A 27,415-nucleotide genomic window follows, 5' to 3' on the forward strand; every position below is an offset into this window, starting at 1 on the left:
CCTCCCTCTGTAAGCATGGTCGTGGCAGAGATGCTGGATTTTTCTTTTTTTTTTTTTAAATTTTTTTTTTCAACGTTTATTTATTTTGGGGACAGAGAGAGACAGAGCATGAACGGGGAAGGGGCAGAGAGAGAGGGAGACACAGAATCGGAAACAGGCTCCAGGCTCTGAGCCATCAGCCCAGAGTCTGACGCGGGGCTCGAACTCCCGGACCGCGAGATCGTGACCTGGCTGAAGTCGGACGCTTAACCGACTGCGCCACCCAGGCGCCCCGATGCTGGATTTTTCAAAGCGCCAAAGGTCCTCGGAACTCTGGGCAAGTGTGCTTTGCCTACCACACTTTATGAATGAGTGTGAGACATGACGCTTGTATGCCAATGGCACACAGAGATTTTAGGGAAACTGCTCTTTCACATTTGACTCATAGTTCACATTTCCTCCTCTTCCTAGCACACGCAACTGCACTTGGATGCCCACATTACTCAGATATGAGTTTGTGGAGAGGGCTGAACCAGGACACAGATCTGAGTAACAAGCATGACTCAGTATACCCCCTGGCCCTCCAATGACTCAGGTTTCGTTACAATTTTATACCCCAGGTTCTTCCCTGGAGATTCATCTCTCAGGAAATTTCTTGAGATCTTCTATAGGTTAGACTTCTGGTGGCCGTCCCTGTCTCCTAGAGGTGTCAGACTTGTATGAATCCCAGCAGTAGACACAAATAGGATTCTCCCTAGGGTACTTCTTGGATGAAGTTAGCAGTCTCAAGCAGATCTAATAAAATTCCCTTTAACTTCCATGCAACAAAATCAACAAAACAAGGGGCACATGGGTGGCTCAGTCAGCGTCCGACTTGGGCTCAGGGCATGATCTCACGGTTCGCGTGTTCGAGCCCTGTGTCGGGCTCTGTGTTGACAGCTTGGAGCCTGGAGCCTGGATTCTGTGTCTCCCTCTCTCTCTGCCCCTCCCCTGCTTGCACTCTGTCTCTCTCTCAGAAATAAATAACTCTTTTAAAAAAATCAACAAAACCATTTAAATCAATTTTCCACTTTATATGAAAAATGCAAAATGATAGTGATAGAAGCAGATCAGTGGCTGCTTGAGGTTGAGGGTAGGGAGACAGAATTCACTGCAAAGGGGTGCAAGGAAGCTCATTAGGGTGAGGACACTGTTTTATATCTTGACTGTGCTGGGGATTATGTGATTGTGTACTTGTTGTAAGTTTGAAGTCCTTCAGAAGCTGACTTGAGCAGGCTCCACACTGTCAGCGCGGAGCCTGATGCCTGAAACCACGCATGAACCATGAGATCATGACCTGAGCAAAAACCAAGAGCCGATGCTCAACCGACTGAGCCACCCAGGTGACACGTTTCTTAGACATTTTCTACTGACTGAAAGAGAAAGAGAGAGGAGAGAGAGAGAGAGAGAGAGAGAGAGAGAGAGAGAGAGAGAGAGAGAGAGAGAGAGAATCCCAAACAGGCTCCACGCTCAGCACAGAGCCCATGCAGGGCTCGTTCCCATGAATCACAAGATCATCACCTGAGCCTAAACCAATAGACACTCAAACGCCTGAGCCACCCAGGTGCCCCTATTTTTTTTCTTTTTTTTTCCCCTTAATTTAAGTAGACTCCACACCCAATGTAGGGCTCGAACTCACAACCCTGAGATCAAAAGTCACATGCTCCACCAACTGAGGCAGCCAGGTGCCCCTCTTAGACATTTAAACATTACTTTTAGGAATAATTTAAAAATTAGGGTAATGTAGGCTTTCTCCAGAGAATTTGTTTCCTTCTACCAAATACCTTACGGTGCTAGCAGCCAAGGTCAGGGCTGGGTCATCTACATGACCCACTGGAGAGTGCCTACCTCTACCCTCTGCAAGTAGGGAATTCCAGGGTTCCAGTCAAGCGCAGAAGGCCTCCACCTTCAGATGTGTTGAATTCGAACCCCTATTCCTTCAGCCCCAGGTTCCATGAAGCCACCCCACTTTTCAGTTGTTCCCTTCAGATTAATTAGCAAATGGCCCCAGGGTAAAAGCAGTTTTTCAACATATTCAACAAGGAGGGGGTTATCTTCAGCACCCAAAAGACTTACCTTTGACCATTGGCCAAAGGCAGACTTGTCCCTTACAAACCTTTTTTTTTTTTTTTTTTGCACGAGCCACTGTCCCTTGGACAGAAATGGACTCAATTCATCTGTTTAAGTTCCAATTCTTTCCCAGGTCAGGGCCAACTATATTATTAGGACTTTGATGCCTTTTAGTAAACGCTTCGGGTATTTATCCAGCTTCTTTTTAATTGCCGTTAGCGAAAGAATAAAAGGATTTATATTTAAAGAGCGCCCAAGAACCAGGAAGTGTACAAATCTGAAGAGACACAAATCTGGATGGTCCCTCTTTCAGTACCGTGGTAGATTGGATTATTGTTGAGCAAATATAAACTCCACCCAACCTCCACGAGAGGAGTCTACTTCCCAGCTCTTTGGAGTTGAACTTGGTCATGTGATTTGCTTTGACTACTGAGACGTTGCCAAAGAGGTGCAAGGAGAAGCTTCAAATGTGTTGCATATTTGGGCTTGCTCTCCTGGATCCCTGCACCCCCATAAGAACTCTGCTCAGGAAGCTGCTGCCCCTTCAGCCTGGGCCCCAGAATGAATGAGCACACATGAAAGCAATCCTGAGCTGAACCCACAGAGGAGACAACCCCAGCTGGATTTGCAGCTTGAAGGAGAGCCATTCAGATGAGCCCACTTTAGATATGCTGACCCCTCAGCCGACCTGCAGCTGCCTGAGAGAAAACAAATGATAATTCTTTGAAGACCCTGCATTTTGGGTGCAGTTAGTTACACAGCACTTTTGTGGCCATAGCAAATCATACAAGACCTAGCAAGAAGCAGGCTCAACAGATCAGCGTTACTGCAACGCACAAAATAAAAAGGCTGTTATCAGAATCTGAGCTCCAGAAGCTTTTCTTTGCTGACACAGGTCATTCTCCACCCAGGAGGTTCTCTTTATACATAATTGCCTAGATGCTCCCCTATCCCATTCTCTATGGGTAGTTAAAACATCATGGGAGTGTGGTCCTGGGACCACCCCCATCCCCCCCCCCACCCCACTTCTTTGTAAAGGTGTACCAGTGTATTTATGCCAGGCTTAAATTAAGCACGTGTCCATGTGGGATAATGAGGAACAATGCCTTGTTGCATGTGCAGTATGTTCTGCCCATCTTATTTTGCCTTTACACTACACAGCACTAAGTGGTGTGTGTGCCTCTGCCCGTTTTGCACAATGAAGGTAAAGGTTGGTAAGAATCATCTCACACGCTGTCACTGAAAGCCAGAAATCCTCACCGCGCTGCTAAAAACCCATTACCCAAACTTAACAAATTTTACTATTTTTTGTCATGTGCATTTTTTAAATTGTTTCCTGTTGTTATTGCTGATACATACGAATGCTATTGATTTTTATGTTGATGATGCATCCAAAAACTTTGCTGAACTCTCTTTCGTTTTCATTGTTCATATATTCTCTGGCATTTCTACACTGACAATCCCAACATCAGGATGTAACGAGCGCTTTTTGTTTCTCCCTAGCTGTTGAATCTCTTGTTTCCTTTTTACATCTTTTTGCATTGGCTCGACCCTCCAGCATGACACTAAATAGTAACTATGGTAATGGTGAACATTCTTGTCATGTTTTAAAGAAAATGCTTTTGAAAGTCCCCCATTAAGTGTAATTTTTGCTGTAGGATTTTAGTGGATTAAGGAAGTTCCCTTTTATTCCTAGTTTGCTAAAATGTAAATTTTAATCATTGAGCATTGACTTTTACTGAAAGCTTTTCTGCATCTATTAGAATGATCGTATGTATTTTCTCTTTTAATCTGTCAATATGGTAAATTATACTGTATTTATCTCCGTAAGTGAAAAAGTTGAAAAAGAAAAGTTGAATAAGAGAGATATTATCTACTTCTTGAATGGTTGCAAGATATTAGTGTCTGTAAAATATTAGTGTCTTTCAGGAGAGGCAACTTGACTACTAATTCAATTCTTTGATGAGTATGTCCTTGAATAATATAATCGTTTTCATTGTGAAGCACATCTCACAAGAGGGTACAAAATGTATTTGCATCTCCTAAAAATAACAGTAACATGAATACCTGTGTGTTTACAGGATCCATTAAGAAACAGACCAGCACCAAGTTCTCTGCATAACCCTCCCAGATCATGGCCCTTTTTCTCCCCATAGAGATAACTGAGTGCTGAATCTTGTATAAAACATTTCCTTGAGGGGCGCCTGGGTGGCTCAGCTGGTTAAGCATCTGACTTCGGCTCAGGTCATGATCTTACGGTTCATGAGTTTGAGCCCCACATCGGGCTCTGTGTTGACAGCTCAGAGCCTGGAGCCTGCTTCAGATTCTGTCTCCCTCTCTCTCTGCTCCTCTCCTGACCACACTCTGTGTCTCTCTCTCAAAAATAAAAATAAACATTAAAAAGATTTAAAAAACCATTTCCTTGATTTTCTTCGTAATTTTAACTCTACGTATCTCTGGGCAATACTATTTAGTTCTATTTCTGAACTTTGTATAAAAATGTATCATATTGTTAATGGTTGTATATATTCATCTGCGACTTTCTTCCTTTGCCCTATATTTTGTTTTTGAAAATCATTCTTTGAGGGGCACCTGGCTGGCATAAAGCTTGTGACTCTTCATTATCAGGGCTGTGGGTTCAAGCCCCACATTGGGCATGGAGCCTACTTAAAAAAAGATATCATTCTTTGAAATTGAAATGTGTAGCTGTAGTCCTTTATTTATTTAGTTAGTTAGTTAGTTAGTTATTGCTGTATAGTATTAGCCTGTATTAAATTACTCTTATCCATTCTAGTATTGATTGACATTTGGGTTGTTTCTAGTGCTTTTGTTATTGCAACTAATGCTGCCGTTAAGTCTCCTGGCTTACATGTGTCAGATTTATACACACTCATTTGTACACACACCCCTCCAGGAGTGGAACTGTTGGGTTATAGGGTAAATATGAATGGGCCATTTGTATTTCCTCTTCCATGAAAGATTAAAAAACTGAGGCAGCCAACTACAGCCTGTGAGCCAGCTACCTATTTTGGTAACTAAAATTTTATTGGAACCAGGGCCAGGATTAGGGGGGAGGGAAGTGAGGCAGGGTTTTGCCCATTTAGGGTTGGATCTTCTCTTTATTTTATATTTTAATATTTTGTCCATCGTGGAGGTTTTTTTGCATTCATTTTGATTTAAACATATTATATCAAAATATTATTTACCTTGATTACTACATCTTTTGGTGCTTGCTTAAATTTTCTGCCCAAGGTGAATGTGTCCCTCACTTAACCCTAGTCCCAGCCCTGACCTAGTCTAAACTACTTATTATCTCCAGGCCGCACTTCTGCAATAGCTTCCTAACTGGTCTCTCCACTTGTACTGTTGCCATGCATCTTTGATCCATTCTCTACATTGGGCAGCCACCCTGATCTTGCAAAAAGATAAACTGATTTATGTTACTCCTCTGCTTTAAACCGTTTAATTGTCTCCTACTCAGAGTAAAACCCAAATTCTATGCAGAACCCCATTTAATCTGTATTTCGCCTTCTTTCCTAACTTCATCTTCTACTACTCTGCCTTCCTCTGTTCTATCTAAGATCACTGGCTAACTTTCCATTTCTGGAATATGCTAAACTCATTCCTGCCTCCTGGTCTCAGGCATGGGCCATTCTGTAAATGAGTCATCTCTTCTAAACCTTTAACTTTCAGATTAAGTTATCTCTTTAGAGAGGCTGCGCAATCTAAAGTAAATCCCCTCCTGATAGTTCTATTACTCTGTTCCTTTTACTTCCTAATGCTTTGGCAACATAGAAGTAGGGTTTTATTTGCTTATTACTTTGTTTACTTGTGTTTTTTTTGTCTTCCCTTTTAAAGCCTAAGATCTTTGAGGAGTTTAGTGCTTTCCTCACTGCCAACACTCAATATTTAGCACTCAACCTGTCACTAAATAATTAAAACTAAGAAAAAAAGATAAACCTAAAGTAAACGGGTTTTTAGAAAAAAGGCCCCCCCAAACAGAGTGGTATTGATATTCATTAATATTAAAACAATCTGGCTATAACAAGGGTCATAAAACTGATCATTTCCCTTGGCCCAGTAGGTCTACATTTGAGACTATACTCCAAGAATAATTTGAAAATTTTATTTATTTAAAATATTCACATATGAATAATTTATGAAGGTTGAAAAAATTGGAAACAACCCAGAGCACTGATTGCCAACGAACCCTTTCCAGTTTTCATTCTCCTTCAGCCTAGATAAGCCCAACTTAATATATATATATTATAAATATAACGTATAATATATATATTATATATATATACACTTACATATACTGCTGCTGTGGTGGAACTCAAGTAGATAAGCACTATTAGAGAAAAACCACTAAGATGGACAAAATACAACTGCCACAATTTTTAAGTTCGCCAATTTTAAACGCATAATCGTTATTTCCCTAAAATCCCATAGTTTCTCCAACGAAGCTGGAGACCTCTCCATCTAGATGGACATCTCTCTCCAGATGCTGTTTCAATATTCATCCTTCTTCTCTTTACCAAAAGAGTCACCATTTATAAGGCCATTCAGGTCAGAAAATCTGAGAGCCATTTATGAGAACACTTCCCTTGTCTAGTGCATCACCAAGTCCAAGTAGATCTTGAATTCATCACCTGTTTGCTGCCTTCACTGCCACCACAATCAGAACCGCCACCTGGATACCTGAACTGTTCTTTAAATTAGTTGCTCCATTTCCGTTCTTGTTCTTCTCCTATCCATTCTCCACACAGCAGTGTTCTACTTTATAAAAATGTTTACAGCTAATTCATATACCTAACAATAAGCCAATCCAGCAATTTATAAAGAAAAAGTTATATTCTTCCTCCACTACTTTCCAGTTGCAATCCCCCAAGGTAACCAATCACACTCTAAATATCTGATGTGTATGGAGCCTCCCATTCGTTCTCTGTGCTCAATGAAAATGTATTCAAATATTTTTGGATTGATTCTTTTTTATTCCTAAGAAAATAGGTTACATTATACTGTATTATGTTGTATTTGTTGTATATATTATGTTGTAATTTATTCTTTTGTAGTTGGAAAAAAAATTTACTTTAGGTAGGCTCCACATCCAACGTGGGCCTCGAACTCACAGCCCTGAGATCAAGAGTCACATGTCCCACCAAGTGAGCCAGCCAGACCCCTTACTTATTCTTTACCTAACAATACAACATGGACATTCTTACAGGTCAGTATAGAATTCTTTTCCTTTCTCTTTTTTATATAGCTATGTAATATTCTAGAGAATGGAAGTACAAAATTTAAATTAATAACTTTCCCAGTGATGGATATTCAATAGCATGATCTTTTAAAACTGTAAATCAGATCACGCCTCTTTCCAGGGTGCCTGGGTGGCTCAGTCAGTTGAGCATCCAGCTTGGCTCAGGTCATGACCTCGCGGTTTGTGGGTTTGAGCCCAGCATCAGGCTCTCTGCTGTCAGTGCGGAGCCTGCTTCGGATCCTCAGTCTCCCTCTCTCTCTGCCCCTTCCCTACTTGCGCTGTCTTTCTCAAAAATAAATACACATTAAAAAAAAAAAAAAGATCATGCCTCTTTCCCTCAAAGGCTTTCCTTTTCACATGGAATACAATCTACATTTCCTACCACGGTGTAAAAGGCCCTGGATGATCTGGTCCTTGCCTCTTGTTAAATTCACCTTACACTGCTCCTCTTCTTGCTCACCAGACCTGACACTAACAAGCCTTCTAAGAAGGTTTTTTTCCACCTTGTGGTCCCTGCATATTTCTTCTCTTAACCTGTAAAGGTCTTCCCTGTCTATCCTCTTCCCTACGCATCAAAATTAAGTTCCTCTCTTATACTTTCTCATAACATCTTATAAACACCTTCACAGTATTCATCACCAGTTTTAACCTTATCTAAGAAATTGTATTTACAGGTCTTATTATCAAATCTCTCCTTCCTCTACGATGCACTCTGCTCTATGAGGACAGATACAGTGTTTTGCTGACCTCTGATTTTTTGTACTACCAGCACCTAGCATAGTGCTTGAAGGTAAACAACATTTATTGTGTGAATAGATGATATATCCTACACTGAGTAATCATTAACCAAGTTAGATAATGGAATTTAATGCTAATTAACTTTTAAAATGATATGAGATTACATACTATATGGCTAAGTCTTATGAGCTATATATATATATATATACACACACATATATATATATACACACACACACACACACACACATATGTGAAAACTTGGTAACCTAGAGCAGTGTAAAGAATACTGGCACAAGAGGGCACTAATTAGTTAGTGACCCAGGAAATGTCACTTCTTTGCTGTGAGCCTCGATCAAGGAATGACCCTCAGCAGGTGTGGTATTGCCCCCTAGTGCTGGATACTCTGGGAGGTATTCCTGGTCTTTAGAGAGCAGAGAGGCCAGGTAACCTAGACTTCTTGCAAAATGTTGGAAAAACTATTTTGTGTCCCTCATGGCTTTTGAATGACCCAGTGTAGGTAAACTAAACCTGTGTATAACTATCTGTACCTAAAACCTGACCTATTTTACATATGGACGCAAAGCTGTTTTCTACTTTTACATAATTGTAACAGTAAACGTTTTAGGATTGCAGGTACAGTAGACATTGAAGACAGATTAATATCATTCACCAGAGGTGGCGGAAACACCACACCTGTGTCAGTTGTAGCTTTCACATTCATGGGGATTTTACTTATAAATGCCAGCACTTGATTTACGGCTTGATTATATTTTCTAGAATCGTTATGTCTGAGCATTTATGCATTGAAACAGAAATCGTATTATAAATTACTTTCTTTGTATTTTTTATATTATACTTTATATTCAATTTAAATCCAAATCATGCATGTGTATGCAGGTTATATTATCTATGCATTTCATCTTAGGCTAATAAAGGAGATATTATGAAAATATTTGTCATTTAAAAAAGGTGTTGGGTTAAAACAATGTTGTGAAACACTGGATTCGATAGATGAGGATTAAGATCCCTTTCAGGTCTTAATGCAATGGCTCTAATCTTTAATAATGGAAAGGATTCTTTTTATTTTGTTCTTTTCATTACTTTATCTTCCAGCATAAAATTAGTAAGAAAAAAAACACACACATTTAAAAAAACACATCTCCTACTCACAATGTTTTTAGATGGTTACCTAAAGGTGAGTCCAAATGATTTCTCAAATTTCCTTGCTACACAGTAATTTCATGATTTTGTAATTTCAAATTTATGGTTAATCGCGAGTTTATCAACTTCTTTAAGGTTTCACCAAATAAATTGTTGTCTCTAGCCTTGTTAGTGAAGAAACTGAAACACAAAAAAATCAATGTATTAAAAACCAAAAAGAATGAAATGAAGGATTCTCACTAGGAGATTAGGTTCACAGATTTAAAATCGCAACCTTTCCCCCTATTCCTTCTGTTTTATATTTTTCATCAGTTATGATATACTATGCATTTTAATCATACACTTAAAAAATGGATTGTCTCCTCCCCCCTTTCCTTCGCCCCAACACACCTGGAATAGATACAGGCATTCTTAGAATAGAAACAGGGAATTTCGTGTTTACTCACCGTCGTCTTCCCATATATAGAACAGTGCCAGGCACACAGGAGGAGCCCACTGAGCATTCATTGTATGAATGGGCGAAGAATACACGCAATAAGCAAAACTGAGTGCTTCGAGCGCCACTTTCACCAGAGCTCTAGGAGACCAGCGGGTGGGATCAGGAACTTGATTTTTGTGATTGAGGATTCGTCGGCGCTCGTAGGGATTGCGAGTACATTCTGAACATTCGTTGGGATGTACTGATATGCGGTGGTTGGTGAACTTCATGCGCAGAGCCGTACAGGTAGAACACCGAACTAACAATGATCTGCAGCGAAGTCCACATAATGTTCTCAAATTTATATCATTAGAAACACGTTTCTCTAAGTGCATGGCTCCATCGTTCTCTGGTATATCTGTACAGGACAATTTAGGATACTTCCTCACTGGAGATTAACGGTGAGGATGGGATCAAGGGTGGTGGCTCCAAAATGCGCAAAGACGGGAAAAGGAGTTAACGCTCACTTTTCGCAAACAGACGCCAATTCAGTCAAGGTCTCACCCCAGATCAAATCCCGCGCTCCTCCTACCGACAACCTGCCTCTACCCCCGCCTCCTTTAATACCTATGGTGGGCGGGGCAGAGAAGAGACATTCCCGGTTCCCCCTAAATTGGTTAAGCTCGCCCGAGTTCTGGTATCCCAGTTCTGAGCACACACCGAGGAAACGGAGCCGCTAACGAAGACCGCCGACTGAATGACAGCGGAGCTTTACACGAGGACAGAGAACGAAGCAAAATACGAAGAAAGGCAGCAGTGTAGCGGCCACGTGAGGCGGGCCATCCCGTCCACCCTCCGAGCGAGAACTTCAACTCCCGGCTTGCAGCTGGGCGGTTACCCTCCGCGGACTATAACTCCCAGGGTGCTGCGGGAGCGGCCGCCCGGCTCTCCTCCCGCCCCTCCCCCGCCCCTCCCGGCCGGATCGGCGTGCGCCTGCGCACCGGAGGCCGGAGGAGTCTTACCCTAATGTAAGATGGTGGCCCGTCTGGCTGTGGAACCCACCGAAAGCTGAGAGTCTGTCTCTCAGCCGTAAAGGTCGGACTCGCTGAAGCAATCAGGCCCGGTTCTGAAGAGTTTTTTCCCCGACACTCGTTCAGTGGTCTCTTGTGAGGACGCGGCAGCGCGTGGAGTCGGCTAAGGGAAAAGCGAGGCAAGGCAGGCGGGTGAGTCTATGCGGGGCTGGGCTTAGGGGAAACCCGGGGCTGACCGGCTACGAGAGAGCGGAGGCTTCGCTGGGACTGTGCAGGCCGCACCCCCCTTTCTCCCCACCCCCCGCCTCATCTTCACCCTCCTCCTCCTTGGTCTTCCTCCTCCTCCTCCTCTTCCTCCCTCTCCCCTCTACGCCACAGCAGTTACCACCAGGAAAAGGGAGCGGGGCAGAAGGCGGCGCGGCGGCGAGCACCGACTCCTTCGAAAATTTCCTCAATTGGGGGAGCCGAGGCGGCTTCTCGTCTTCAGCTCTCTCCCCTGCGTTTCTGTAGGGGCAGAAATCTTGGGTCCCAGTGCTCCCTTGTTTGCCCAGCCCTCTTTCCCCTCCCTGACGTCCTTGTCCCGGTAGCCCCCGTCTCCCAAGACACAAGCCATCACTTCCACTCTGACCCGAGTTGTTGCTGCTCAGCAGTCCCACTACTCATCGTTGCCCACTCGTCCTGCTGTTTGTTTTTTGCTCCACTGCTGCCACTCTGGAGACACCCTTTGCCCCCCTCTCGTGCTTGCAATCAGCCCCTACTCTCTCTGCCACACTAGCGCTTCTTCCGATTTGCAGCCTTTCCTTTGACCACATCTGTCATTTGAAAGCTGCCCCTTAAGTATCCCGATGCTGCTGCTGCTCGATCTAACCCACCTGTTTCACAGCTTTCTTGGGAATTGTCCGTTCCTTCCCTCTTTTCTATACAGATTCTTTCAACCTACACTTGCAGAAAAAAGGGATGCCCCGTGTTGGCCCCTGAAAAGTCAAGTTGGGAAGTGAATGAAGTGAGGTAGGATACTGTTAAACGTTACGAGTGGAGATCATTTATTCAGGCTACTCGGGTCGGGAGAGGAACGTTTCCCTTTTGCTTTCAGTGATCTATTTGTGGATTATTCGCTCTGGTGGGACCTTTTTGCTCCTTCTATTTTTAACCGGTTTCTCCATGCTGCTAAGCATTCTACTGAATTACCTCTCCCCAGGACACTTAATGTGAACTCTGATTATACCAACAAATTAGCCTCGGCATTTCAAAATAAGATAAATCTGGCATAGAACCAAATCACTCTGTGAACTCCACACGAAAATATAAGGGAGATTTTGATTATCTGCCGGTTCTGTGTGGGTTACGGATCCTTTCCCTATTGAAAATTGATTATTGACTAAGCAAGTTATATTGAGGTTCAGCTTAATTGATGACATATTTATGGTTCCAGTGGAAATTTCCTTTCCAGCTAATATCAGACTTCGTATTTTTGGATTTGAGAACTTCTCTCTTGCTAACATTTCTAGAATGGTAGTAATCCGAATAAATTGTCTTCTCTTGAAAACTTGTTGGGTATGTATGCAAAAGGAAAGTGAATTTTTTTTTTTTTCCAGAATTAAATCCATCATTTTTTCCAGAAAAGAAGGGGGCTGGGAAAAGAAATGACAAAGCTATGCCCTTACATGCATTTGTTGGCACTCACTGTCATTATTATCTACATTAAAAAGCAGAAAACTAGGAGCACGAAGTGGTTCATGATGTCCATTTTTTGACGAAAGCAAAATTGAAATGCCCTGACTAATGGCACAAGGGGAAGAAGGAGACTACAATCACACCACTATGAAAAAAAGAATTAACAGAAAACAGGATTTCCCAGATCAGATACATACATTTCAGCATTTCAAGTTTAACATAAATAAGACACGGTGTTCTTAAGACGTAGGTAAAAATGTTAAAAGTCATAGTAGCAATTTCATGCAGCAGTATCCCTCTTATTTGCAAAGTGATGTACCTCAAGTGTAAATACAAATACATACAGTTACCCTTTTCATCACTTCTGCACATTATTACTGTGATTTTTATAAATTTTACCTGTGATACTTGAGGAATCTTCATTTAGCATTATGTTTACTCGATTGTGGGAAGTGCTCTGCTTTATCAAATATAAATCAAGGTTAGAAAAGCTGTTTACAAAACTTCTTTTTTCCTTTTAGCCACTTTAAGCCCCAATTTGGGGAATCTAAATCCCTACTCTGAGAATTTCAAGCAATTTACGTAGCAAGATTGTCCTGAGTTATAACTTGAGGTTTTTCCTTTAAAAATTACTTACATTTAGTTTGTTAGTAGGAACGTGTTCAATACAGTTGATCTTCAACTCTAAAATATGTCGGTTTTCTTTGTCATACGCTGGTGGAGAAGCCTTCCACTTTGTACCTGCAAATAATTCTAACACACAGGTTTAGAAAACCCTTGGTAGTCATACTTGGCTGGTTGGTAAGCAGTGTGTTCTAGGAGAGGACTGTTTGGCAGAAAAGTATAAATGATGGTAATACATCTTTGGTAGAGATGTTTTACCTCATTAAGTATATTCTCAAGTAATTTGCTTCACTCCATACTTTTCTCCTGCAGTCATTAAATTCTTAGTTTCAGCCCTTGGAAGTCAAAATGAATTTACTTTGGGATCTTTAGTACATTTGAAGAAGGCATTTAAATTTTGTTGACATTTTGATAAGGAAATCAGGAGCTATAATTTCAGAATATTTTTGTATGGTTTAAATTTTTAGATGTAACTTAAACATGGCAGCTTCATACTTTCGTGCATCTTGTTTGTTTGTTTGTTTGTTTGATAGTTTGGAATACTTTCTGCCAGGTTCAGTAGTTGAATCCTTCAGACGAATAGATTTCTCTAGGAAGGTTTTTGAACATGAATTACTTTAAGTTTATTACATAATATTTGTTGTCATAAGATTGCATAGGCAAATCTTTAATTTTATTAGGGTGAGACTGTTAAAATCAAATGACAAAATGCAGGAAAATTTTTGTACTGCCCTTCAATTTCACTAGCAATAACTTTCAACTCCTTGTTTTGTAAGAGAAAGAGAGTGTAAAAAGAGTCCTTGCATTAGGGGAATTTTACTTTAAAAATGATTTTAAATGCTTAAGAGAATGAAGAAAGTATTTTCTCAGTTTTAACAATATGATTTCAGAATGCTTCCCGTTCCTTCCCTACTCCTGGTTTTAAGGTTAAGAAGCTACACTCTTCGTTTGTGTGCGTGCATGTCTGTGTGCTTTGTACCTGCCAGTAATACTCAATTGAATCTATTTCAACTCATGTTATTATTTTTATAGACCATTCAAGTGAAACAGAAAGTTTTAATTTGGGAAAATTTCAGCCTCTGTCAGTTAGCTTTCTGACATTAAGTGTAGTACTGTCTTGACTTTTAGTGAAGGAAGATACACTTAGCTCAACTGGTTCCAAAGAAAAACAGTAGGGAAATAGGTTATAGAGATTTTTAGTGTTCTAGAAATAGTATAACTAGAATGTACTACATACTTTTCTCAAAGGATTTCTTAATCTAAATGGAACTTGTAAATGGTTTTGATCCCACTGGAATAGCATGTATTGGATAAAACTTAACACACTCTGAGATTTAAAAAATATTATCTTAAAAAAATTTTGTTACTTCAGAAATACTAGCAAAATCTACAAATGCCCATTCTTATATAAAATGTGTCAATATCCCTGATAACTTAATGATAGTAATAAACATTTTTCTCCAATTCTGAGATTATGCAAATTTTAAAGATGGAATAATTTACTCAATTATGTAGTGATGCAAGGAAAGAAGATAAGTGGGACTTTTAATGACACAGTGGTCTTCTGAAAGAACTTTTTTTCAAAATTGTTTTTAATCTTGTTACTATGTGGTCTTCTTTATTAGAGAAGATTGTGTGGGGGCGCCTGGGTGGCTTGGTCGGTTAAGCGTCCGACTTCGGCTCAGGTCATGATCTCACGGTCCTTGAGTTCGAGCCCCACGTCGGGCTCTGTGCTGACAGCTCAGAGCCTGGAGCCTGTTTCAAATTCTGTGTCTCCCTCTCGCTGACCCTCCCCTGTTCATGCTCTGTCTCTCCCTGTCTCAAAAATAAATAAACTTTAGTTAAAAAAAAAACTAAAAAAAAAAAAAAAAAAGGAAAAGATTGTGTGGTGAATGTTAACTTTTCCAAGTGTAGTAGTATAATCCAGTGGGTTTTGTCACATTTCTTTTTCATGGTATAATTCTTTTACTTTTTAATCGGAAATTAGTTTATGGAAGAGAAAATGTCAACACTATTTTGGATCCTTAGATTAGCCTACTGTAATAGAGTTTTCTTTTACTAGAAGGGAGAATTTACATGCTACCAAGAAGATGATTGTTACTTTTACTTGCTAGAAAAAGTTAATTTTCAAGATAGTACAAGTATAAGGCAGCTTGAGGATGGGTTTATTTTTCTCCTAAGAACTTTATTTGTGAGGAAGGTTTCATTCTTACAAAACTCTGTTTATACAAGAGTGTTGTCCTGTTTTAAACTTTAATTGCATTGGGTGATGAGATGATATATCACTATTAGGATAAACCTCACCATTTGTCTATGTACTTCTCTGATATCTTTTTTTTTTTCCATAAGAGTCTCTCTCTCTCTCTTTTTTTTAAATGTTTATTTATTTTGGGGGCGCCTGGGTGGCTCAGTCGATTAAGCGACCCACTTCAGCTCAGGTCATGACCTCACGGTTCGTGAATTTGAGCCCCGCATCAGGCTCTGTGCTGACAGCTCAGAGTCTGGAGCCTGCTTCGGACTCTGTGTCTCCTTCTCCCTCTGCCCCACCCCTGCTCATACTCTCAGTCTGTCTCTCAAAAAAATGAGTAAACATTAAAAAAAATTTCTAATGTTTATTTATTTTTGAAAGAGAGGGGGAGGGACAGAGAGAGGGAGACATAGAATCCGAAGCAGGCTCCAGGCTCTGAGCTGTCAGCACAGAGCCCGATGTGGGGCTCTAACTCACAAACTGAGATCATGACCTGAGCTGAAGTCGGATGCTTTACTGACTGAGCCACCCAGGAGCCCCCTCCGGTATCTTTTCAAAAACAAGTAGTATGTTTTTTTAGTTACGGTAACCCAAGTCTTACCTCTTGAGTGTTGAGAGAAAGTATGGAGAGGGAAAATCAAAAATAATCATTTTGGTTTATTTCTAAAACCATCCTGGAAAAAAAGTCGAGGCAAAAAAAAAAAGCAGTGTAATTAGAAGAATAAAATGATGACATTTAAACATAGCTGGTGTTGCATTCCTGCTTTTGGAAGAAGTTAATGAATGATGTTGTGGGAAAATGCTGATTGATTTTTGAAAAGTAGCTATAGACTAAAATATCAAAGGGGTAGAGCATTCCTTAGCAACAAACAGATACGTTGTCATTAAGCCAAATATCTGAAATTTCTTAAGCATGTTTTTTCAGTCCTTGGAATAAAGAGGAAGTGCTAATTTTTCTGATTATTTAAGAACCTATTAATTCATTCCTTGTTGAGGGCAATAGGTGTCTTCAGATTGTGGATTTCTTGAAATAGTATTGGCTGATTTGTATTATTGAACATTGTAGCAACTTTTTTCTTCTTTTTTTTCTACTTTTTGTATCCTTGATTTTTTTCCTGATGTTTTTTATTTCCTGAAGTTTGGATGAACCTTTTTGTGAATGCTGTAATTGACTGAAAATTTGAAGTATAAACAGAATTCCTTTTGGTAATAAGATTAATTATTCTTTTGATAGAGAGCTTCCTCCCCCCCCATTTTGATCACTTTTTTTTTTCTTTAAAACTTAATTTTATTAATCCTTAGAATTAGGGTGCTACAAGTTCCCTGTTAAATTAGATCTTCCCGGATATTTGTTTTCTTACTCTGGGGACCTAGGTATTTGTTGGGTAAAGGACATGTTATAACGTATCTTGGTTTTGTCATTTAAAATGAAATAAAGACCATATTAATACTTTAGCCCTGGGGTGCTGGGTGGCTCAGTCGTTTGAGCATCTGACTTCTGTTCCGGTCATGGTCTCTCATTTTGTGGGTTCTAGCCACGCATCCAGCTCTGTGCTGACAGCTTGGAGCCTGGAACCTGCTTCAGAATCTGTGTTCCCCCCCCCCCCCGCCCCGCCCCGCCCCGCCCTCCCTCACTTGTACACACATGTACACATTTTCTCTCTCTCTCAAAAATAAGTAAACATTTAAAAAATACTTAAATAAACTTATTAATGTCAAAAAGTTTTAAACAAGTTTAAAAGTAGACACCAATTGGGGCTCCTGAAGGCTCAGTAGGTTGAGCATCCGAGTCTTGATCTCAGCGTGGGTCTTAATTTCACAGTTGTGAGTTCAGGTCCTGCTTTGGGCTCCATACTGGGCATGAAGCCTACTTAAAAAAAAAAAAAAGGTGACACCAACTTCTATGTAGCTGTCACTCAGCTTCATAGGTTATCACCTCATAACCAATCTGATTTCATCTATACCCCTATTTACTTTACTTCTCATCCCCCTACTCTTTGACCTGGATGATTTTGAAGCAAATCCTAGTCATCACATTATTTCATTTATACTGGAGCTCTTTTGACATAATAAAATATCTTGATTTTTTATCAAGATGATTTAATCGGCTTGTCAAATAGTCTTTGAGTACTTACATATCCACCTTTTGATCTATGGTCCAACCTCTTCTTAAGAGTTTATTATCTCGTTGGGTAAATTTTCACAGTAATTTAATTAACACCATCCAAAGCAGTGTCTGAATTATGTGTGGTGTATGTAGTCTGAGTCCAGTATGTCAGTTTAGGGATACCTTCAGACTCAAGTTCTAGGAGTGAGACTTCTGAGAGAAAGTGGGACTTGAATAAAGAATATATACTATCTGCATAGATGGAACATCTCCAGAAGGAGAACATTCCAGGGAGGTTAGGAAACATGAGCAAATGCTGGTGGTGACCAGCATGATGTGGAGAGTTGTAAGGAGTCTGACCTCAGTGGAACAGGGTTTTAATTTCTGGAAATGGTGTCAGATAAGTTAGTATACTAGGGTAGAGCTAGGTTATGAAAAGTGTATTCAGTGTCAGGTTGAATTTCCTCTGCTAAACAGTAAGGGACCATTAGAGATGGTCAGGAGGCAGGAGATAACATATTAAACATGCCTTTTTTTTTTTTTTTTTTAAGAAACATTCCTTTTGAGTAGGTTGCCACATATTTTGGGGTTGACAGTTGAGTTTGAAAAATTAATGACTAGGCCACTGAGGTAAGGGGCCACTGAGAAGTTAGTGTTGAAATTCTGTAGAATTTGGCAGCATTGATTCCATCTTCTCTTCAGTCCTTTACATTCAGATATGACACCAAGGTTTTAGAGCATAGAGAACTGAAGAAATGTGGTCTATTTATCTTTGATAGTAAACTGCAGTTTATTATCCAGGCCTGAAGGGAAGTGATGTATGATTGCTCAAATAACACTCTCAAAAAATTTCTATAAAAAATATCTACCAGTGTTTTTTTTTTTTTTAATTTTTTTCTTTTCCAACGTTTATTTATTTTTGAGACAGAGAGAGACAGAGCATGAACGGGGGAGGGGCAGAGAGAGAGGGAGACACAGAATCGGAAACAGGCTCCAGGCTCTGAGCCGTCAGCCCAGGGCCCGACGCGGGGCTCGAACTCACGGACCGCGAGATCGTGACCTGGCTGAAGTCGGACGCTTAACCGACTGCGCCACCCAGGCGCCCCTCTACCAGTGTTTTAAAAAATTTTTAGATATTCTTTCATTGAGGAATATGAGTTTAGAAAATAAAAGTCTTAATTACATGATTATAAGAGATGGAACACTTGTAAAAGAGAAATTTATGCCTCATCCTCTTATGTGTGAATGAGTTCAGAAGGACTATTAGGAAACTTACATCTGAACAGTTCATATGGTACAGCTAAGTATATATTATTGAATATATTTAGAGTTTGATAATGACCTGATTAGAATAGAAGAAATGGCAGAAAGTTCTAATAAAGTAGAGCTCTAAATATTGTCAGCTTCACGCTTATTTAAGGATGGGAAAGTTTAGGTCAGCAGGCTAAAGAAGAATGTAGGGACATTATTAAACGAAAATGTGTTCTTTGATTTTCTTTCGTTATCCTTTTTTTTTTTTTTTTACAAACGTATTAAAAATAGATCTAGCCATATTTGTTTTATTTGGAATTTTTCTTAAGTTCTGAGATCCTTGAAGTTCTTCTCTTCTTTGTTTTGTTGACTCTTCATTAAACCAACTTTCTTCATCTGTTTTGTATTTCTGGAAAATTTTACATTTGTGAAGGAAAATTTTACATTGTATCTAAAAGCAGGGGCGGGGAATAGATTTCTTGCTTCTGGCTTTGTAAACAGTAGGTGAAAAATACTGTATTGCCATTTATTCTCTTATTGCTTCCTTCAGTATCACATGTATTCCTTTTCTACAGTATATAGCATGTAGATCTCAAGAATTCTCATGGAGTAGGAAACCATCTCAAGCTTACAGTGCTTGCAACAACTTCAAAATTAAATTTTCTTTATTTACCAATTATTTTCAGTCCTGATATTATAACATTCATGACCTACTATAATGCCATGGACCTTTTAGGTACTTAGGAAATATTGATAAGGATACAGATGATGATGCAGTATGTAGTACATTATTGGGAAATGTCTGTTTTTCCTCAACATTCCCTATATCCTAAGACCTCCTTAATCCTGGTAATGTGACAGAGCTATTTTTGACATTTTTTACTTCTTTATTTAGCTGATCATGTGTGCTATCTAAAATGGTCACTAGAATAGAAAGCTGTTGCCTTCTTGGGTGGGTTAACGGGCTTTAATATGTTAACTTTGGATTTAAGACTGAGTTGAGATTCCTTTATGCAGGAGAATCTTGAGAAGGATTATATATCTTTCTCATTGCCATCAGTATATGTGGGAGGGAAGTAAAACTCAAATATACGGTACAGGAGAATCTTAGTATTTGAGAAGATCTTCAGAGGTAGCTAGCTGCCAATCCAGTCTTTTCCCAGGAAATTTTAATTTAGTCCCTTGGAGCGTGGAGCCATTTATAAAGGTCACAGGCGGTGGTTGGGGGGAGAAAATGGTTCCCTGCTCTAAAAAATCTCTCTCAGATTTTAATAACTTAAATCCCAAATTATTAATAATAGTTTGCTTTTCTTTATTCATGTAATTCTTGGGGTGGAGCTGATTTTGTGCTGGTGGCTTTGGGGTTGCCTTGGATGGCCAGGAGGTAGGTGCATTTTAAACCCAGGAAGAGGGAGGGGAGGCAGAAAATAAGTGAGAAAACTTCAAATTCGAATAATGGCTATTGTGCATTCTTGACTAAAGCATTGATGGCCCTGGCTCCTTTGCTGCCTTTGGCTATATACGTCAGGGTTTTTTTCTAAGTTAGATTGTCAGTTTGAGTTGGGAAGGCTATAAACTTTTGTCTTTTCCAAATCAAACTAGTGTCCTTGTCCAGTGTTGTGCATTTTAACCTCCGCAGCTCAAAACCTGACAAATTTGTCTTTTCTTTGCCGGAAGGAAAGGGGAAACAGGAAAGAGAAGAAAAGGATAGGTATGATCCTCCTCATTTGCTTATATGTTAGTGATATATTGTTCTAAGATTGTTTTATGGAAAATCCTCTTTCATTTTTAATTTTATGTAATCGGTTATAAAATAGCTTCATGAATTTACCAAGTGAGTCCTTAGGAACCTTTTAAAAGATCATTTGGTAGCCACGGAGTTAGTGATAGGTTGAAGGGTACTTTTAGAAGTTGATGCTTGGTGGTACTTTTTTGAGATTCCTTACTTCTAAAATCTTTCTCTCATACTGGACACAGTCCTAATGTGAGTTTTGCTTCCAAAAAGTGAAGCTAGTAATTTCTTTTTAAGGTAGCTACCTTCCCTGCATTGTATTCAAATGTATTTTGATCCTGATGAAAGCAAGTATGACAGTAAAAGACTTTAATACAAGCATGCTAACAAAAGAACATTTGTTAGTCATGTGTCACCATATATTCTTTTGTCTTGCTTAACAATATTTTCAGCAGCTTTGGTGAACCCTGAATAATATATGATGTGTTTGTGTTTACAGATTGTATTTTTTGTTATGTACTAGTAAATTCTATAATTTTTATTTTTTTTAATTTTTATTAAAAAATTTTTAATGTTTATTTATTTTTGACAGAGGGAGACAGACAGACAGACAGACAGACAGAGCATGAGCCGGGGAGGGGCAGAGAGAGAGGGAGACACAGAATCTGAAGCAGGCTCCAGGCTCTGAGCTGTCAACACAGAGCCTGACGCGGGGCTTGAACTCACAGACCGTGAGATCATGATCTGAGCTGAAGTCGGACGCTCAACCGACTGAGCTACCCAGGCACCCCAAAGTTCTATAATTTTTAAAACTTGGCATCATATTAAAGAAAATATTTTCTTCAGTATTTGGAGCAAAGGACTAACTTAAATGATTTTTCATTGTTGAACATAGTTTTTGTTTGTTTTTTAAAGTTTATTTATTTTGAGAAAGAGAGAGCATGAGCAGGGGATGGGCAGATACAGAGGGAGAGAGAGAATCCCAAGCAGGCTTCGTGCTGTCAGCACAGAGCCCAGTGTAGGGCTTGAACCCACGAATTGTGAGATTACGACCTGAGCCGAAACCAAGAGTTGGACACTTAACCAACTGACCCACCCAGATACCCCAAGTTGAACATAGTTTTTAATAGCCTGTGTTTTTCTGTGCAAACTCTTTGAATTCTCCTTATTTTTATTTTTTGCTCCTACCAGGAGTATGCGGTATAGTATGGAGCCAGAATGCCTAAGTGTGAATCTTGGCTGTACCATTCACTACTTGTCAGACCTATGGTGGGTTACTTTACCCTGACTGGGCCTCAACTTCTGCATTTGTAAGATAGAGATGCTAAGACTGTTGTGTGGAGTAAATGAGGGAACATATGTAAAGCTCTTAGAATAACGTTTGGCACATAGTGAACCTTGTATAAGTGCTTGCTGTTACAATATGTTATTATACATTGGAAAATAATCAGAAAACCTTCATTTTTGAAGACTTATTTTTTTATTCAATACAGTTAATGTTTAGGCACTAGATGTATGTTTTCAGTAGTCATTTGACCAGCTGGAAACACAAGTAATGTGTTTGAGTGGATAATCAAAGGACTGGCCTGCCTGGAATTCTTTTGAATCAGGGAGTAATAGAAAATGAAACTGGATAGGTATGATAGAAAATAGTTATGGAGTGTTTTGAACTGAGGCAGAGAAATTTAGATACGGTTGTTAAGAGGGCAATCATTGCAATCATGGCAAGGTTCTTTTTTTTTTTTTTTTGAGTAAGGAGAGTGATGTGTTTAAAATAGTATTTAAGGGAAGATGGTTTTGAGTGTCCTTGGTAGCATAGAATTATTTGATTTTATGTGGACAGAGGGGTTTTTTTTGTTTTTTGTTTTTGTCCTGTTCACTGATCTACCCTAAGTGGCTTAGATAGCACCTTACAGATAGTAAGCGCTCCATAAATACTTACCTACTTGGTGGATAAATCTTATGGGAGACTGTGAGATAACAGAGAGGGAAGCACAAAGGACCCAAATTAAACTTTTGGGACCTCTGCCTTTAAGAGGTCAAAGTGAAAAAAGTGTTATTAGAGGAATAATTGGAGAGGTAAAAGGAAGACGGAAAAGCTTGAGTTTTGGAAAACAAAGACATTTTCCAGGAGAGGGAAGTCACAAAGATGAAAAATAGGAAGATCTAATATGGTACCACTTCTATTCTCAGACGAAAAGGAAGTGACATAGTCCAGTACAACATGCAAGGAGAATGAGTATAGAGAAAGCCCTTTGGCTTGTGGTGTAATGGTCATGAACCATGTTAAAGCAATTTCACAAGCCTAGGAATGTAAATCAGATGGTGGGGGGGAGGTTAAGGAAGATGTAAGTGCAGAAGTCAAGACCATTCAGTGTAGAAAATGACTGAAAAAATGGCAGGAAGACATTGCAATAACACTTTCATAGTTATTGAATGTGTAGTCTGAGAGATTCTATTTATTAGAGAGAAAAAACTTGAGGCAGCTTGTGCTGAATGTTCTTAAGTTTCATAGGAGAGAAGATACATGTGCTTCTTCAAGACTGCTACTTGCTAACTCTGTAACTCTCCCGGTAACATGGAGGCAATGATAACATGTATTTCATAGATCTGTGATAAGGATTAGGTTATTTAATCTTTTTTTTTTTTTAATTTTTTTTTTTCAATATTTATTTATTTTTGGGACAGAGAGAGACAGAGCATGAACGGGGGAGGGGCAGAGAGAGAGGGAGACACAGAATCGGAGACAGGCTCCAGGCTCCGAGCCATCAGCCCAGAGCCCGACGCGGGGCTCGAACTCACGGACCACGAGATCGTGACCTGGCTGAAGTCGGACGCTTAACCGACTGCGCCACCCAGGCGCCCCTATTTAATCTTTTTAAAACACCTAGAAGAATGCTTGATACCTGATAAATATTAGCTATTATTATCATCCACTGCTAAAGTGAGGAAGAGGGTAGGATTAGAGGCTCAAAGAGAAAAAGAAATAAATGAATTACCACCAAGTAGTAGCAAGAACTAAATGTAAAGGCCTTAGAACCTTTGCTCTGGCCGTTTGCTCTGCCTGGAGACTACTTTTCCAAATATCCACATAGCTACCTCAACTCCTGAAGACCTTTGCTCAAATGATCTCCTTTTCAGTCAGGCCTGCCCTGACTGTTTATTTACAGTTAGAACACAGGCCCCTCTCTCTTAATTTTTGCATTGTTTTTTTTTTTTAATACTTCTTTTCATACATATTATAAATCCATTTATTCTTTATATATACTGTTTATTGCTGATCTCCATCTACTGGAGTAGGGGTGTTTGTTCCCTGACATATCCCAGGTTCTGGGAATAGTAGTTGGTGCATAACAGGTGCTCGATATATGCTTGTTGAATTAATAAATTATTCTACCATTGAGGTGGGTTTTCTGAGATAGGTGAACACTACAAAGAAGTTGACCTCAAAGATTTCCTCTCCTTTCTGAAATGAGTTTTCTGGGTCCGTTTTGGTACTGTTTACCTGGCAGTCACTTGGGAAATCCATTTAGCTGAGGAAAGGAAAATGTAAGATGAATCTCTTTTTTGCTACAATAATTATATTTTACATTTGATGAGCTAATAAAAACTTATCTTTGAGTACTTATTAGATACTAGGTGTGGTTCTGACCTTTTATTAGTTTTCAGAAATTCTACAACCTTGCAAGTACCTTATAGTTTTCTTGCAAGCTATCATTAGGGTTGAAGGGGAAGCCCTTTGCACTGAGACTAAGCATGCTTCCCAAGACTGTTTGTTGTCTTCTTTTGACAGGGAGCTTCTTACAGTCATTCCTGCCTCCAGCATTCACAGCCTTGACACTGTTACTTGCCTGAAGTATATCAGGACTGATCTTATATTCTTTATCCCTTTTTATGTCAGTCACCACCAGTCTCACACTTTAATCCCCACAAGGTTCTTTATATTTCCTCTCTTTTCATTCCTCTCCATCATCAGCAAAATTTCTTGTATCTTTGTTTTTTTCCTGAACATTTCCTCTACTTTTCTGGAAACACTGCTTCCCCTGCAGCCCTCTTACTTGTTGGCGATTAAGTTGTTCTTTTTTTTTCTTGTATGCCATCTTCAGAGGTCAGTGAGGAATCCCCTGCGCCAAGATTTAAAACTATTTCCCATTCTGACTTCCTCCATTGAATAGGAGTTGAAGAGAAAGCCTGGTTCCACTGAGACTGAAAATAGGGCAGATGTCTTATATTCTCCTTCTCTTCGTGAAGCTTGGCTGTTAACAGGTTATATTGTCCATAAACCCTTGTTTGCTGTCACCTACTGCACCTTGGGTTATGTCTTCTCTTTTCTTGACTATTAAAGCTCCTAGCTCACTGTTATTCTTGCTGGCACTATGCCTCTTTTAATTCTTCATAATTTCAACATATACCATTTCCAGTCCTTGTACTGTGGTCTCTTAAGTCCTAAAATTCTTCTTTCAAGATTTTGCTCAACACCTCATCTCAGTCACTCACTCCATGATTATATCTTACACCTTCTTATCACCAATAACTTGAACCCTTCCCTGATTTTCAATTCATGTAACGCCCTCTGCCATCTGTCTTTTCCGCTCATTCTACCTACTATTCTAACTCAAAATCTTTTACTGTTACTAGGACCTCCAGTCTGTGGACTGCCCTTTGCCCCCTTGATTTTCTTTCTTCTTACCTATTATACATTCATTACCTAGTGATCAATCATTATATTCATTCCCTCTCATATGCCCTCTACTCTCTTGCTCCTTTTTTACTTCTTCATACTCGCTTGGCAAAACATCAACTCTAGTTAAATCAGATTCTCTTGAGTACTTCATGTCTGCACTTGTATGGCTCAAAGCAACTGAAGAATACAATTATGATGGGCACTTTTCACTTTGGATTCATAATAAGAAACCTCTGGCATCCCTTAATATTGTCTGGCAGTCATAGTCTATTTCCTTAGTCCACTCATTTTTCCCTCTCACAGATCACTAGTTATACCCTTGCCTTTCTTCTCAAACTTCCAACCTTCCTCTTCTTACTCACTCTCAGTTGATGGACCTGTTTCCAGTCCGTTGAGAAAATAGAAACCACCAGAAGAACTCTTCTTCAGACTCCTCCACCTCCACACCTATGTACCTGCTAGTCTGACTCACAGACATTCGCCTTCTGTTACTATAGATGAACTGTCTTTGTTCCTATCTAATTCAGTTCTTCTGATTAATGCATTAGGTCCCATCCCCTTTCATTTACTCTGGACATTGGTCTAGCAATTTTCCTCCTTCTCTTCAGATCATTAATTTTTTCTTCTTTCATGGATCATTCCCATCATTGGGCAAATATGCTGTAATTTTTACCCTCATAAAAATATCTTCTGTTGCTCTTATCTATTTCCATTGCTGCAGAAGCCCTTAAAGCATTGTCTAAATGTACTTGTTCTAGTTATTTTCTCACGTTCTCTTTCAAGCCCATGTCAGTCAGGCTTTGGCCCCTATCACTCACTGTACTGATTGTTTTTGTTCAGGTCTCCTAACAATGACACTGGTAAATCTAGGAGTCAATTCTTTTCTTATGTGATCAGTCTACATTTGACAAAGTTATTTGCTCTTTCCTCTTTGATATACTTGTTTCACTTGCCTTTTAGGATACAACATTCCCTTGGTTTTTCTTACAACTTATTGGCTGTTCCTTCTTTCTTGGTAGTCTTTCTTGGTAGTCTTTCTTTCTTCTCTTTGCCTACCTCTAAACATTGAAATATCCCAGAACTCCGTGCACGATTATCTTGTCTATTGACCCTCACTCTCTTGGTGATCTCTGCTAGTTTCATGGCTTTGAATACCTTCTGAATGTTGATGAGTCTCAAATATATTTCTCCAGTCGAGACTACTTTCCTCAACTCTAGATTTGTATAGCTCGTTGCCTCCTTAATATCTCCACTGGCATCACTGTTAAATATCTCAAATTCAACATGTCCAAAATAGAATTTATGCTCTTCCCTCCCAAATCTGTCCTCCCATACCTGCTTCACCAATGTATTCTTCCTTGTCTCAGATGTTGGCAGCTTTCAGCTGCTCAGGCCAGAAACCTTGGCATCATTCTTGACTCTCTTATTCTTACATTTATTCCATCAGGAAATTCTTGGCTCTACCTTTCAAACATACACAGAATTCAACCAGTTTTCACCATCTCCACAGCCACCATCATCTCTTGCTGGGTAATTGCAGCAGCCTTCTAAGGGATGTCTCTACTTCTACCCTTTTCTTTATGGTTTGTTAATATATAGCTGTCAGAATGATCCTTTGAAGGCATAAGTTAGATGCAAGAGATCTTGCACCACATCTGAGAAATTTCATATGAGTTGATAAGATTAGAGATTGTTCTAGTCTGTTTTATTTTACTAACTCTCATTGGTTCAGAAGGCAAATTTAATGTAGGCCTTGATTATATTATCAATTCCTATAAATTATCAATTTATATTATCAGTTTTTATGGGCGGACAAAGAGTTGTCAGGCATGATTCATGGTCTTCTTCTTTTCTCCTCATTAACCAACCCTACAGAAAGGCTTGACACCTATATCCCGAGGAAATTGGAAAGAGAAGGTCTGAGTTGGTTACTATTTCAGAAAGTTGCTTTGAATGCAAGAGTAGACCACCCTTTCTTCGTAGAGATCTGTTGTTGTTACTACCTCTAATCTCCTTTAGCAATATTAGGTTTCCCTCATCCCCTGCCAGATTTAGTGTCCTCTCTCTACCCCTGCCCTTTTTGTTTTTTCCTACTCAGATGGAAGTGCTGTATTTCTTTTTTTTTTTTTTTAACTTTTTTTTAATGTTTATTTTTAGAGATTTTTTTTAACATTTGTTTATTTTGAGAGAGAGAGAGACAGAGTGTGAGCGGGGGGAGGGACAGAAGGGGAAGGAGACACAGAATCCAAAGCAGGCTCCAGGCTCTGAGCTGTCCACACAGAGCCTGACGCGGAGCTCGAACTCCTGAACCTTGAGATCATGACCTGAGCTGAAGTTGGACACTTAACTGACTGAGCCACCCAGGCACCCTGGAAGTGTTGTAATTCTTGACTTCA

The 27,415-nt window shown here is 39.6% G+C and overlaps 1 protein-coding gene across 6 annotated transcripts in view; it reads left to right on the forward strand.

Moving 5' to 3' along the window:
* The first annotated feature begins 10,794 nt into the window (after positions 1 to 10,794).
* The window catches only part of CNOT4 (CCR4-NOT transcription complex subunit 4), a 147,248-nt gene continuing 130,627 nt past the window's right edge, over positions 10,795 to 27,415 (forward strand). For all 6 annotated transcript variants that reach the window (XM_040471878.1, XM_040471880.1, XM_040471879.1 and 3 more), the window contains exon 1: positions 10,795 to 10,891. The gene's annotated coding sequence lies outside the window, so the exon portion shown is untranslated. The remainder of the gene's footprint in view (positions 10,892 to 27,415) is intronic.

This window comes from Herpailurus yagouaroundi, unplaced genomic scaffold (genome assembly GCF_014898765.1).
Source record: "Herpailurus yagouaroundi ecotype Mexico unplaced genomic scaffold, PumYag 100, whole genome shotgun sequence".
Taxonomy (NCBI): Eukaryota; Metazoa; Chordata; class Mammalia; order Carnivora; family Felidae; genus Herpailurus; species Herpailurus yagouaroundi.